Source organism: Gopherus evgoodei, chromosome 3 (genome assembly GCF_007399415.2).
Source record: "Gopherus evgoodei ecotype Sinaloan lineage chromosome 3, rGopEvg1_v1.p, whole genome shotgun sequence".
Lineage (NCBI taxonomy): Eukaryota > Metazoa > Chordata > Testudines > Testudinidae > Gopherus > Gopherus evgoodei.
Genome location: NC_044324.1, coordinates 203,186,390 through 203,201,252, shown reverse-complemented (window position 1 = coordinate 203,201,252; position 14,863 = coordinate 203,186,390).

Below are 14,863 nucleotides of genomic sequence, written 5' to 3'. Positions count from 1 at the left end.
CCTCATCACTCAGGGCAATGACAGGCTTCGCCACTCGGACCTGCAGCCTCTTCGCCTCACGGTGGCTCCTGCGTACCTGAGTCGGGGTGACAGGCAGCCTTCCACCTGGTCAACGTACCGAGCCAGGTGGAAGCATTTCCTTTACAGCTGCAGTACGCTCGATCTTGCTCCTGCTGAGGTCTCGATCCCCTCTATTTGGCCTGCCTCTGGCCTTCAGCGGCAGGATCTGGCGGTATCATCGCTGAGGATACTCTCAGCAGCCATCCCTACCTTCCAGCAGGCTAAGATGGACGTTCAGTGTCCCACGCTCTATGGGTTCGAGGTCCCTCAAGGGCTTGGAGCGCTTGCACCCTCGGGTGCGCCGCCCAGCCCCGCCCTGGGACCTCAACCTAGTCTTGGCCAGACGGGTCTCTGAGATCAGAGCTCTTACGAAGGTTCCACAAAGACAAGGTGCAGTTATGACCGCACCCGGCTTTCCTCCCTAAAGTGTTTTGGCCTTTCATGTTACCCACAGCTCAACGCAATGGGCATAACCGTTGCACTCCTTGGACATCTGTGGAGTGCTCGCATTATATTGTGCTGACAGAATCATTGCCTACGGCGCCCCAGCTCTGCCCCGGTAGCGGGCCAAAGGGAGGGCTTGCTTGTTTTCCTCTCAGAGGATCTCATCTTGGGTGATGGCGGACATCCCCACTTGTTATGATTTGGCTCATAGTTCCCCAAGCCACATCACCGTGCATTCTACCAGGGCTCAGGCTTCATCTGCCGCCTTGCTGGCTCGTGTTTCTACCCACGAGACCTGTCGCGAAGCTCCATTGGTCCTCGGTCCTTACCTTTGCTTCGCAGTATGCCCTGGTTCAGCAGTCAAGAGAGGCTGTAGCCTCTGGCTCGGCAGTTTTATTCTGCCACATTTCACTCCGACCCCACCGCCTTTGTAAGGCTTGGGATTCACCTAACTGGAATGGATATGAGCAATCACTCGAAGAAGAAAAGACGGTTACTCACCTTTGTAACTGTTGTTCTTCGAGATGTGTTGCTCATATCCATTCCGCACCCGCCCTCCTTCCCCACTGTCGGAGTAGCCGGCAAGAAGGAACTGAGGAGCGGGTGGGCCGGCAGGAGTATATATGGAGCGCCATGGTGGCGCCACTCTAGGGGGCGACCTGCCGGCCCACTGAGTTGCTAGGGTAAAAGTTTTCCGACGAATGTGCACGCGCGGCGCGTACACCTAACTGGAATGGATATGAGCAACACATCTCGAAGAACAACAGTTACAAAGGTGAGTAACCGTCTTTTTTTGACACTTGAACTTATTTATTTTTTTTTAGCTCTGCAATTATTTTGCTTAGATAAAACCCTTTTGTGTGGGTGAAAGGACATACAAGCGGGCAGATTAGTGGGAAAAGTTCTTGTTTGCTGATTGGTGAATTAGTTGTAAAACACAACTCTCCAGATACTTGGTCTTAGAAAGGATATTTTTCCTGGTTGCATATCACCAAACTTCCATCCTTTCTTTGTTCCTGGTTCCTTTCACCCCTTTGAATACAATAAAGTTGCTTTGAACTTTTTCAGTTATTTAATAACTTTCAAGTGGAGAAATATTTGGGTCTTTTAATTTCATTTTTGGCTCCCCCCCTTTTTTTTTTTGGCCTCCGTTCTGTTTGCTAAACAGTAATTGCAGATCTTTCCTGCCACCTTTAATACTCCCAGCTAATTATCCTGAAATAAATCTCTTTCAAGTCTGCATGCCAGCAGTTGTGGGATATGAGCGGCTCTTTCAGCTCCCGGCTGCCTGTCAGTCAAATGGGCCTCAGCTGCAGCTCAGTATGATGAGTATTAGTCTCCCGCTGGGATGATTCTCCCAATCTCCCCACTTCCCACAGCATCTCTCAGGGCTGCACCATGCTTCTACCTGTTAGCCTAATCTGGGATTTTCTTTTGCTAACACTGTTATTTTGAAAAGAGGAAGAGGATTCCTAGAAGAAAGACACTCGGTTAACCTTTTCCTAATTGTCATTGAAGGAGGAAAGAAAAAAAAGTGGGTGATACTAAAAGGAAGAATGTTTGGCTCTTAAGTTCAATTTTAGACCTGCTAAAAGTTGGACAATGCAAACAATCCCTGTCCAATTCTGATCTTTCTGTAGTCATTCAGGTTCCCATTGGCAAGGTGTCACACTATTTGTTTGGGTTGTACAGTGAGGTAAGCCTAGGGTGACCAGATGTCCCGATAATATTGGGATCATCCCTATATTAGGGACTTTGTCTTATATATGCAACTATACCCTCCCCAACCCCCACCCTCCAAATAAAAAGTATCTCCATTTTTCACACTGGCTACCAGGTCACCTTAGGTAAGCCTTACTTTGGGATGTCTATTGCCTTCCCATTTATAAAGCACGCAAATTAGCCCCAAAGTTACATGTATCACAGGACATCAGAAAGAAAAAATTATTAGGGGCTAACTCTCTTCAAAACCTTATTCATACAAGCAATATCATTGGCCTCAATGGGGTGACTCACACAAGTAAAGATTTGTAGGATCGGGCCCCTGATTTAGGAACCTGTATAGATGGGTAAGGTGGGATGCCTTACATTGCTGAAAGGGCTCTTATAACGTGCACTAAACTTGAATTATTTCAAGCTTATATCCCGTGTCTCTTGTTCATGTAGAAGCAAGGGTGTTTGTTTGTAGCCGGAGTTAAATGCTATGGGATCAAATCATTAGTTTACTATGTGCAAGCAATAATAGCAAGGGCTATTTTTAGATGTCACTTAAGCTTGTTTTCACACATGTATTTGTAATTTGACCATGGGACATATATACAATGAAATACTATTACTCAGACACCTAAAGATATAGTTTTAAAATTAGAGGACTATAAAACTATTAGTATTAAAAGCACTTTTACTTTTTTCTGCTGTTTTTCAGTATTTATGCTTCTTAATTATTTAACACCTGGATTACCTCCGAAATGTAACCCTTCTCAGAGGATGCCATTAGAGAACATTTTGGCTAGCTGCCAAGAGGGTGGGTTTACTGTGCCCCATCTCATTTCACTACTGCCGTTTTATGGATCAGCCAGCAAGGGGTGCTCTGGAGACAGTGCAGCCATCAGCCTTCCCCCAGGATTATAGTGGCTGGGTAATGTGTTTGGAGTCTGTTGCACTGGGGGCTTGGATCTAGAGTCCATTCCTGAAGTGAAGTGTTTTGGTTAGCAGTTAAATATGCACTCATCACATTGCTTGGCTGGCCTGGAGTCTTTCTTCCTAAAGAGTTGTTTTTTTTTTGTACTTGATGCTCACTCTTACAACTGTGATGTACTGTGTTGAATTAATTCTATTAACTGCCAAAGGAATTCCTTGCTGCCGAAATATATTTCCTGCATCTGTAAATCATTTTACCACTGCTTTCCGTGACAGTTACACAAGTGACCTTTTGATTTCACAATTTTTTATTTATGACATTGCTAACCACTCTATGGCAGTGCATCATAGTGAGATTGTGAAATCACCAGGGATACCCAAGAGTGTAATATATATATATTTGAAAACAATATAAAAGTGAACTTTTCATGCTTGGACCTTGGAAATATAACATTTACACTGAGTAAGTTATGTTAGCTTTAAGAATCTGTTTTTGGGTGTTTGCATTTTCATCTGCAAAGAGTAACTGGGAGCCCTCTTCTCTTCCTAACTGACTATTGTTTGTTTGTTTGTTTATTGTAGCATTTAGATTCCTAGTCCTGGATGAGTACCCCAATGTGCTAGGTGCTGTACAAACACAGAAAAAAACAGTGCCCAATTCTGAAAGATGCTGAACTCTCCTTGACTTCAATGGGAGATGAGGAAGCTCATCCCCTTTCAAGTTTGAGCCTGTAATTCTTTGATAATATAAGAGTGTTGGGCCAGAATAGGTCTGATATAACTGTAAATTCTCTAAAGAAACAGCTTTTCTCTGAAGAAAGTGCTGAACGGTAGTGTGGTACACAGGACTAAGCACTGAATTGGGAGATCCTGAGTTCTACTTCTGTCTTTGCCAGTAATTGGTTATGTGGCCTTAGGCAAGTCACTTTCTTTCTCTGCCTCTGTTTCCCCATCTATAAAATGGTTACCATCATATGCTACTTACCATACCTACCTCACAGCACTTTGTAAAGCACTATGGGTCAGATCCTCAATTGATGTGAATTGGCACAATTCCATTAGCTGTACTGGACCTATGCCAATTTACACTAGCTGGTCCTATGTAAATGCTAAGTTATTATTAACCTGTCTCCCAAGGAAGTTCTGTTGTTACTTTTTTTATTAAATAAAGGCAAACCCCAAGCCTTGCTTCAGCTGTGGGATGGATTTGGCCCTCGGACTGACTCTACATTGAAGTCAGTGCAGTTATGTCAGGGATGCATTTGTAATTTGGCACTTTTTTAACTTGCAAGCTCCTTGGGGGAGCTGCCTGTGTCGTTTCCATTCTCCGCACAGAAGAAGAGCTTTGAAAACCAATATAGGAATGTATAGGGACTAGGGGACTAGAAAGGTGACAGGAAAAAAATGAAATCATAAGCAGTGATCTTCATTTCAATGAAGGGATCCTAATTTCTATGGTGACTTTTGACTTCTGTTGTCTAGGTGTGTTACAAAGTACTTGCTATCCAAATTCAGGAAAGATGGATTCATCACACCTAGAATGTCTTTTATAGGATAGGCTACCAAACTTTGCTGATGACAGGCTCAGAGGAAACCATCCCCATCCTCTCCTTGTGAGCACAGAGAGCTATTGATTATGGTCAGACATGGGGAGTGAAAAATGGATACAAGGTAATCCCAGAACAAGCTGGTTACAGTTGTATCACTGAGTAGGTAACTTCAGTTTAGTAATCTGCAGAACAAAGGGGTATGAAAATCCTGATCCCTGGTGAAAAGATGTAGCATGATAGGGAGTTTAGCACACTAATTATGGGCATCAGAAAAACCCGTAAGGCGGACCTCTTGTTTCAGTATTTGCATGAGAGAGTCCCAGAGAGACTTGGTGAAGTGCGGATCACTCATTCACATAAACTTTGTGGGTAGAGTAAAAGGGATAGATAGCATGAGAGGATCAAAGGTAAAAGTCAAAGCCTCACTAGTCTATCTTCACTGTGCAGCTGACATTGTATTTCAACCTGGCCTTCATAGTGTTTCCAGGAACAATTTTTCTTCAACAAGGAATTGCATCTGCAGTTTAGTCTGGGACAGATTCTGGATGCTGCTGTGGCCTTTCTGCACCAGTCTGATAGCACAAAAGTACAGTAAAGTTGGATTAATCAGCCAGTTGAGGATTACCTCAACACTGCACCTGGACAATGAGGTCCTGGTCTATGACTGAGACTCCTAGGCGTTATGATGATGTTGATAGTAATTCATACTAATAATTAATAATAATTAATAAATTAATAATTAATAATTCCAGGGACTCCCTGGCTTGTGAAAATTCAGAATGAGTTCTTGGAATAGAAGAAATGTCAAGGCTGTGACTGAGGGAAGGAGATCTGGCTGGAATTCTGCTGTGGTGATCCCCAGCTACTAAAATGGCCCACTGGGGGCAGTTACCGGGTGGTACAAGTTAGAACAGTTACAAAACTGCTCTAAGTTGTGCTGGGAGCCAAATGGATCCCAGGACTGGGGGTTGGAGATGGTGCCTTTGCACACAGTTCTTGTACCAAGCGATCTGAGTTTAAAATGCAGTGAATGCAAATGCTACCATTTTGACATCCTAACAGCTGATCTGCAAAATATAATTAGGAATTTAGAGGTTAAATGGCAGCATTTGCAGGCACAGTTATTGCACCTGCAAAAAAGAAGGCTGCTTTTCACAGGCTTGTTTGCGAAGTGACAGTTTTCCATAAATATCGAAACCTGACAATGATCACTTCATCTATTTCTATTTAATATTATGTGTGAGATCTCTTACAGCTAGGAAATAGCTAAATAGTGATCTGGAATAACATTTGTAAAAATTTGACAATAAAAAACATTGACACACTTTCCCTTTGACAAATCTGAGGCATTGTGGTGGTTAGTTTGTGCAAGGTTTACTTAAGTAATAAATTGAGGTTTCCTGCATAACATCTGGCGGATTCAGCTCTTATCTTCCTCCTCAAGAGGTGCAAAAAACACTTATGTGGTTCTGCTTAGCCATGTTACAAATATAGATATCTATTTATAAGGAAGCATTGAAAAAGAAGTTTGAGAATGTTCTCACTTTCACTCCCCTATGTTAATGTAAGTATATTTTTTTAGTCTTTGGAATGTATCCTTTGGTCCCAATTTTGTTTCTATATTACAACAAATATTTCTTTCTTAAATTAATGATGTAGCACTTGTGAAAGGGGCTGGATTCACAGCCCTGGAGACCAAACTCCCTAGTAATAATAATGATGATGGATAATAACAAACGTGTATATAGGGCTTTACATGTGTTTAAAATGCTTTCCAAATATTAACTCTTAATACCAGTGGGCCTAGTTTTCAGAGGTGCTAAGCACTCATAGCTCCCACTGATTTCAGCTGGAGTTGTGGATGCTCAGCAGTTCTGAAAATCAGGCCTTTCAAAGATGTCCACAAAGTTCCATACTCCAACCCAGCAACATGTCTTTGACTTCATGTAGAGGAATTGCCTCTATGGGTACATTTACACTACCCGCCAGATCGGTAGGTACTGATTGATCTATCGGGGATTGATTTATCGCATCTAGTGTAGATGCGATAAATCGATCCCCAGATAAATCGATCTGCCATCGACTCCAGAACTCCACCATGGCAGGAGGCAGAAGCGGAGTTGATGGAGGAGTGGTTGCCGTCGATTCCGTGCCGTGAGGATGTGAAATAAGTGATTCCAAGTCAATCTAAGATACGTTGACTTCAGCTACGCTATTCTCGTAGCTGAAGTTACATATCTTAGATCGATCCCCTCCCACTGTAGACCAGGCCTAGGATGAGTCTCCATAGTTCGTTCAGTTCACTGAGCTCAGCGTGGATACTTGTGCTAAAAGCTAAGGATATGGCTAAGTGTTTCTCTGGATCAGGGCCAGAGTCCTCAGCAACTTTCAAGATCATACCTAAATTGTTGGTTGATTATCTGATCAATAACTGAGGCCAAATTTTTCAAAAATGGCCTTTAATTTTGGGTATATTTGGGTGGCCAACAAGAGGTGCAGATGATGTCTTACACTAGACACCCAAAAGCTGGGGCAACCAAACTCAGAGGCCACTTTTGAAAATGTAGGGTCTACATTTTTACATCTCTGTAAATAGAGCCTTTAGAGGAGAGATTAAAAGTTGTGTTCTGGTAAAAACTACAGCCAGGGCCGTTCATCCTTAAGGGGTTGTGGGGTCCAGGGTGGAAGTGATGAATCTGTCACTTCTGGAACTGACTCATCACATCCGGAACTAACTGCACAGACCGATCACACTGGCCCATGGGCCCCCCTCAAAGCAAAGGGCCTGGAGTGTTCTCTCTGATTCACCATACCCAAGGGACAGCTCTGACTAAAGCACCATAAACATGAAAATCTTTCACCAATTCTCCATTCTCAAATGTGTGTGCAGAGCATGTTCTTGAGTAAGACGCAAGCTTAACTTGCAAGGTTCTTTTAGCCACTGCTTCATTAGTTCCTCACAAATTGCATACATTAAATTGTTTTAATTCCAAAGGAGTCAACTTCTGCAGTCCTTAAATTCCTCTTAAATGACAATGGGAATTTTTGCTGTATTAAGGACTCCAGAATTTGGTCCAATGACTCTGTTATGGAACACATGATAAATCTGTAAGATAAAAGCTGAAAGGGGTGGCAAGTGATCTGTGGGGGAAAACTGTTTTCCTTTTCCACGCTATTTGCTGAGATTTTGAAATTTTTTCCCATTCCAAATCAGGACAAAAGTCAAAATCTCAAATTTTTTGTGAATTGATTATTCAAAAATAAAATAAAATAAAAATTGTGGTTTGAATCATTCAAAATGCTTTGTTTTGCTAATTTCAAAAGGTTTTAATTTAATTTTGACTTTTAATTTCCATTAATTATCTTAAATTTTGAAACAGAAAGTCATATTGAACTGGAAAACTAGAATTTTTATTTGTGAACATGTCGAAAGAGGACATTTTGAGAATTCTGAAACTTTTTTCCAAATATTTTGTTGAGAAATGTGTCAACACCAGCTCTATCCTATACAAAATTTCAGTTTTGATGAATTGGTAGTTTTTGATGAAAAAATGTTTAGCCAAAAAATTCCCAACCAGCTATAGTTGAAACCTCTCATGCCATGACTGAATTTAGCTCAATATCTCTGTCTGTCAGTGCGCAAGCAGTTTTGGTGACTTCTAATTACACGGTTCCTGTGGAACATCTGATAGCTTGCTTCCTCACTTTCTTCATCTCTCAGTCTTTCTCTCCAGTCCTACAACCTTCTGTATTTCCCTGCATCTTTCTCTTTTTTTCTGTGTCTTTCATTACCGCAGTTTCCTCTCTTCACCCTGAAACACCAGCTGATCTCAGACTCAAATACCAGTCGGGATTCAGACTGAGCTCCTATTCATCAAAACCAACAGCAAATAGAGACATTTTTGAATACTTTCAGTCATTCCTGGTTTGCTTGCCTACAGTCTTCCTGAAGACAACCAATAAATAATGTTCCTTATCCCCTAAAAATGAAATTAAAACCATATTTCTTTGAGGTTGGGGGTAGGTTAATTACAAAGAGTTAACAATGTCACACCTAAAAAGGCTCCTTCATTTTCTTTGTTTAAACTTTAGAATGAAACTTAATAGCTGATCTTTTTTTTTGCCAAAACATTCAGTTTAGAACCAGGAACTCAGCCAAATATGGCTAATCTTATTCTGTCTGAAAGCGTCTATCAAATTAACCCTTTACAGTGCTTGCCTTGTAAAATTGTAGTAGAAGATATTTCATCATACTAAACTTGGAAACTAATATAAACCAGGAGGTTCTGCTTGGACAAAGTTATGTGGAGATTGTTTTTTATTTGAGATTGAGATTTGTGGGATTTCTCTTTAGAAATGCATGTGTAGGCACTGCATGTGGGGACACACACACACACAGGATCTAGTGTACATGTACATTATGTTAGATATAGGAGCTGGGTGAAATCTTTAGAGACATATATGAAAGTATTTATTTAATAATCTAAAAAAACCCTGAATCAATTATGTTCATATTTGAAAGCAATACAAGAAACAACTTTATGCACCAAGATTTGTGGCAGATTACATAACTGCATACCAGCCATTTGCAAATGTAACTACTCTTCCTTATCAAATATAGCATAAATGCCCCAAATAGCCACTGAATTCAGCTGCAAACTTGAATGTGAAATCTAAATGTAAAGACGAAGGCATACTTAGTTCAGTCCCCAAAGGACAAAAATATTGATGTTATACCCTGTCAATACATTTTTCAGGCAGTTGAAAATAATTGCAGAACTACCCCAAATAAAGGCTTGTATGTGTGTTTTAATAGGAAGGATAGGGAACCACACTATGAAAGATGCTCGTGCTAGACAAATCTTTGATGGTATACATACACATTATATTTATTCAGCAAAAAGAAAGTCAGTCATAAAATCCAGCCAAATATCTTATACTGGACTTGTAACACATGATTCCTACTGTCAGTTCTAACTACTAATTTACTAAACCAAACAGATTAAATTCTCTCTCTCACCTCCCACCCCAATATACACACACTTAATTGTCATCTTTGGTTTAACTTCACCTCATCCTTTTTAAAATAGAAACTGGATAAAATGGTTAAATATCTGTTGAGAACATAGCTGACTATTCTAACTAGAATGCCTTCACTATACATAATGCCACTCTAGTTCCTGAGAAGAATTCTTACGGGAAAATTTCAGTGTTAAATTTTTAACTTCTAAATACCATAAGAGAAAGGAGAGACCACTTAAAGGATCTCAGTTTTCTTCCTCCAGCCTGAGGATTTTTTTGTTCTGTTTTGATATATGTATGTAATATAAACCATAGTTAAAATACTTCCACCTTTTTATATATCAAGCTGATGAGAAATTTTTCAATAAATTGTTTTAGTTAAAACACAAACTATTGCAAAACAAAACTGAGTTTAATAAATTTTCCAATTCAAAAAATGTTGGAAAAATTTTTGAAATTAAAAAAAAATGCTGACTTTTTTAAATGAAAAACTTCATTTTCCATTTCATTTTCATTCCTTTTATTTCAAATGTTAAGCTAATTAGATTGAAAAAAGTTTTTTGAAAAGAAAAAAGTCAAAGTCAAAGCAAAATGTTTTGAAATTATTGAAACAAAATGTTTCAGTTGACCTGAAGGAAAGAAAAATGGGGAGGAGGGATTTGAGCATTGGCCTGCTAAACCTAGGGTTGTGAACTCAATTCTTGAGGGGGCCATTTAGGGAACTGGGGTAAAAATCTGTCTGGGGATTGGTCCTGCTTTGAGCAGGGGGTTGGACTAGATGACCTTCTGAGGTCCCTTCCAACCCTAATTTTCGATGATTCTATAGTTTTAGTTTGCAAATTATTTCTGAGATTTTCACTTGTTGTCCTGATTTGAGATGGGAAGTAATTTTGAACTCTCAAAACATTCTGTGGGATGGGAAAACTGTTTCCTGCCCAGCTCTAGTTAGATAGCAAAAAGATCTAAGCCACTTACTAGGCTATCCTCTGCCTACCAGCACCGTCCACTTTACACATGAAATATAAACTTTGTTGAAAGAAAGAAAGAAAGAGAGATATGCAGAGCACGATTTAAAAAAAATGACTGCCAAAAGTTAGGCTCTGAAGTGCAACTAAGTAAATGGCCTGATTTTAAAAAGTTCTTTCCTGGAAGCTCCCATTTACTTCAATCTGAGTAAAATTGCATTACAAGGGGACACGGTACACAAAATGGCAATGTGAATGCCTACGTGCCTGTTTGCAGGCACAGTTTGTGATTTGTGTGTGCAGTTTAGGCTGACACTTTTTGAAAATTCGGCCACTGAAAGACTAGGCTGTGATCTGCCCTTGGACAGTTGAGCTGTGCAAGGACATTCTCTTGTTTGTGTGAACGTGAGATAGGACCAATCAGAGCAGCTATTCTTATTCTTAATACTTTGTATTATTGTAGCGCCTCAGGGCCCTCATCATAGACCAAGAGCCCATTGTGCTAGGTGCTTACAAGTGCTTTGATTTGAGTCAGACATTTATTCAGTGCTCTTTCTGGTGCCTCTGGATATTTTCTAAAATCTTGCTTTATTCAGTTTTCATTTTCACACCATTTTTTCCTTCCGTTTTTTTTTTCTGCATTGAGAGTGACAAGCACAAAAAAGAATTGAGGCTTAAACTGAAAAAGTCTCAGCTGACCAGGCCAGTTCAGATGGGCAGGATCCTTAAAAGTACAATATCCAGTAGGCAAAAGGACACCACTTCATCCCCCTCTCTTTGGGACCCTTTTGGCATCCAGATCTTTAACATTCAGAATTTTTTTTATCAACCTGATTGTACATTTAAAATACAGCTACTGAATGGTGGCTGACTTGTCAATGACTTGGGAAGGTGCAGGTAGTCTTGTCTTCCAGTACTCATTTAGACTCAACTTTTGCCCTCAAATATGCCCGTGGGTTCAATGGAACTTACATGTGAGGGTATGTCTTCACTACCGGCCAGATCAGTGGGCAGTGATCGAGCCAGTGGGGATCAATTTATCGCGTCTAGTCTAGACATGATAAATCGACCCCTGAGCACTCTCCCATTGACTCCTGTGCTCCAGCTCGGCGAGAGGCAGAGGCAGAGTTGACGGGGGAGTGGCAGCAGTCGACTTACCATGGTGACACCATGGTGAGTTGATCTAAGCACGTCGACTTCATAGATTCAGCTACATTATTCACATAAATCAGTGTAAATCAAGCCAAAGTGTCTGATGGAAGACTTTGAGCCAGATTTTCAGTGGTATTGAAGTGCCTAAAGAGGCAGATAGGCATCTAATTGATTTCAATGGCAGTTTGGTGCGCAGTCTACTTAAGTGCTTTCAATAATCCCACTATGCATCTATCTGCATCTTTAGGAACCTAAATACCTTTGAAATTCTAGCTCTTTGTCTCACAGTAGGACATTCCTGTACTTCTCTAGCCTGATGGTCAAGGTACAGGCAGCTTATTTGAAATAAAATGATATTATTTACTGGGCTATTTAGGATTCTAAAACATAAAATTATGTTTCTTCTGCTGGCTGATGAAAATATAACATAGTATTTTTTTTCTCTTTGGTAATATGGGGTGGGGAGGATTCAAAATACAAAACTTTATATCTAGGGACAATCTGGCTCTTGGAATCAACAATCTGTTCTATGATTCACAGCTCCTTCATTCTTTTAACACTTTAAGGAATCCTATGACCTGCAAAACCTCCCAGTCTACAGAGAGGAAACCTGCAGGGCCTCGGCTGGCTCATGGGTACAAAAAGGTTGTAAGAATGAAGGGGATTTATTATGAATGTCTGTGTATATTTTCAGGATGGGCGGGAATGTGGAGAGCAATTTCCCTCTGCAAAGATAGCATACTGCACCTCACTGTTTGTATTTTGGACCCAATTTTGATACGCTGGGCTTGTCTTCACTACGGGGCTAAGTTGACCTAAGTTATTCTACTCCAGCTCCTTGATTAATGTAACGTAGCTTAAGTCGACTTACTGCAGTGTCTTCACTGCGCTGCATCGATGGGAGACACTCTCCAGTGAACTTCTCAGGGAGGTGAAGTATGTGGGTCAGAGAGCGCTCTGCCATTGATTTAGCGGGTCTTCACTTAGGGTGACCAGATGTCCCAATTTTATAGGGACAGTCTCGATATTTGGGGCTTTGTCTTATATAGGTGCCTATTACCCCGCACCCCCATCCCAATTTTTCACACTTGCTGTCTGGTCAGCCCATCTTCACTAGACCTTCTAAATCGACACCCGGTGCATCGATTGCAGCAGCCCCGATCTCCCCATACTTTGCAGATCTTGAAGTGACCTCTGTGAATTGCAGCCCTCTGAGCACACGGGGCAGCTGTGCCAGAGAAGATACTCTCCACAGAACAAACTTTACATGCCCATTGAAGCTCTATGGGCCCCCGCTGGCAGAGGATCCTTAGGAGATATGCTGATTCTGTGCCCCCTCCACTCTTGACAGAATTTTTATTAGTGGGGTTGGGTGCAGGTTCTGATGGCTCAAGCCAAATTCGTTTGGTCTCATGAGGATTTAGCCTAGGCAAAGACTTCAGGAATGAGCCTTTTTGCTCCCCATATCACTTTTCGTAACATTTGAAGGGCTATTGATTAGGACTCGAATGGTAAACAGCTAAGTAGGGAATCTCTCTTTAAATGATTTTAAAACTACCAGTATGCAATGTTAAGGAAGCCTTGCAAAGCTGTCATGAAAATTTATCATCATTTATCACAAAATATGTGGCCAAGGTTAATAGCAACAGAGAAATTGCCATACTGGGTGACTCACCTAGTCTAGGGTCATGTCTCCGCCAGTAACCAGTAATTGATATACAAGACAAAATGAAAGAATTCATGTGGACATTTATGGAAGAATCTATCCATAGAGGAATTTTCTCACTAACTCCCTCACTTTGTGGTTGACTCACGACTTGAAGCATGAAGGTTGGAAATCTTAGGTTTTCAACTTGTCTAATCTAAATGTGGATGTTCTCCTTATTTATATAAATGTCTAACCTTCTAAAAAAATTGTTTAAGCTTTTGGCTTCAATTATGTTTTGTGGCATGAAGTTCGACAGGTTAATTATATGTTATGTAAAACCAAGTATTGGCTTTTATCAGTTTCAAAATTGTTGACTTGCACTTTCATTGAACAGCCCTTTTTTCTTTTATTGTATTATGAGACAGCGTAAATAGACACACCTGATTTATCTTTTGTATACCATTTAGCATTTTATTTAACTTTATCATATCTATTCCCTTTTGTTGCCTCTGTAAACTGAACAGGCCCAATCTTTTTAGTTTCTTCTAATCTCTTCAGTTTCTTCTCATACAGAAGACATGTTGTGCCTCTAATCATTGTCAATGCCCATCTTAGATCGCTTTCTATTTTTGCTGTATCTCTTCTGTAACTTTTTTGAGATAAGGCAACTGGAATTGTATGCAGTGTTCCAAGTAAGACCACACTACAGAGTTTGTTTTGTCACTGTTTCACATTTATAAGAGGTTTACACTGAGCTGTTCACAATGACATCTAGGTCTTTTTCCCAGTGTGGTTATAATCAATCTAGAACACAGCAATTTGAATCAACAGTTCAGATTATTTCTTCCGATGTATTTGATCTTGCATTTATCAACAATGTGTTTTATCTGCCATCGTGCTGCCCATTTTCCTAGCTTTATTTTTAGGTTTCTCTGAAGTTCCTCACAGTCTTCTCCAGACTTGACTAACCTAAACAATGTTGCATCATCTGCAGATTTTGCCACTTCAGTCTTCTTTTTCTTGGGGCATGCCATTGTTAACTTTTTGCCAAGTTGATAGTTGGACATTTATTCATACTCTTTGTATTCTTCATCTCAGCTAAATTTGTAATTCATGACAACACTTCACCTCTCACTCCATGACTACTTGGTTTCCTCAATAGTCTTTTGATTTTGTTAAAATTTGTAGAAAAGTCCAAATAAATTATATTAAATTGATCTTCTTCATCCACTATTTTGCTATGCTCAGAGAATTCTAGTAGAAGAGAGGTACATGATTTTTCTTTACAAAAGCCTTGCTGGTTTGTCCCTTTCATATCATGTTCATTTAAAGATTTTTTTAATTCTCTTTTTATTTATCGTTTGCTGCTATTGGAACCTTAA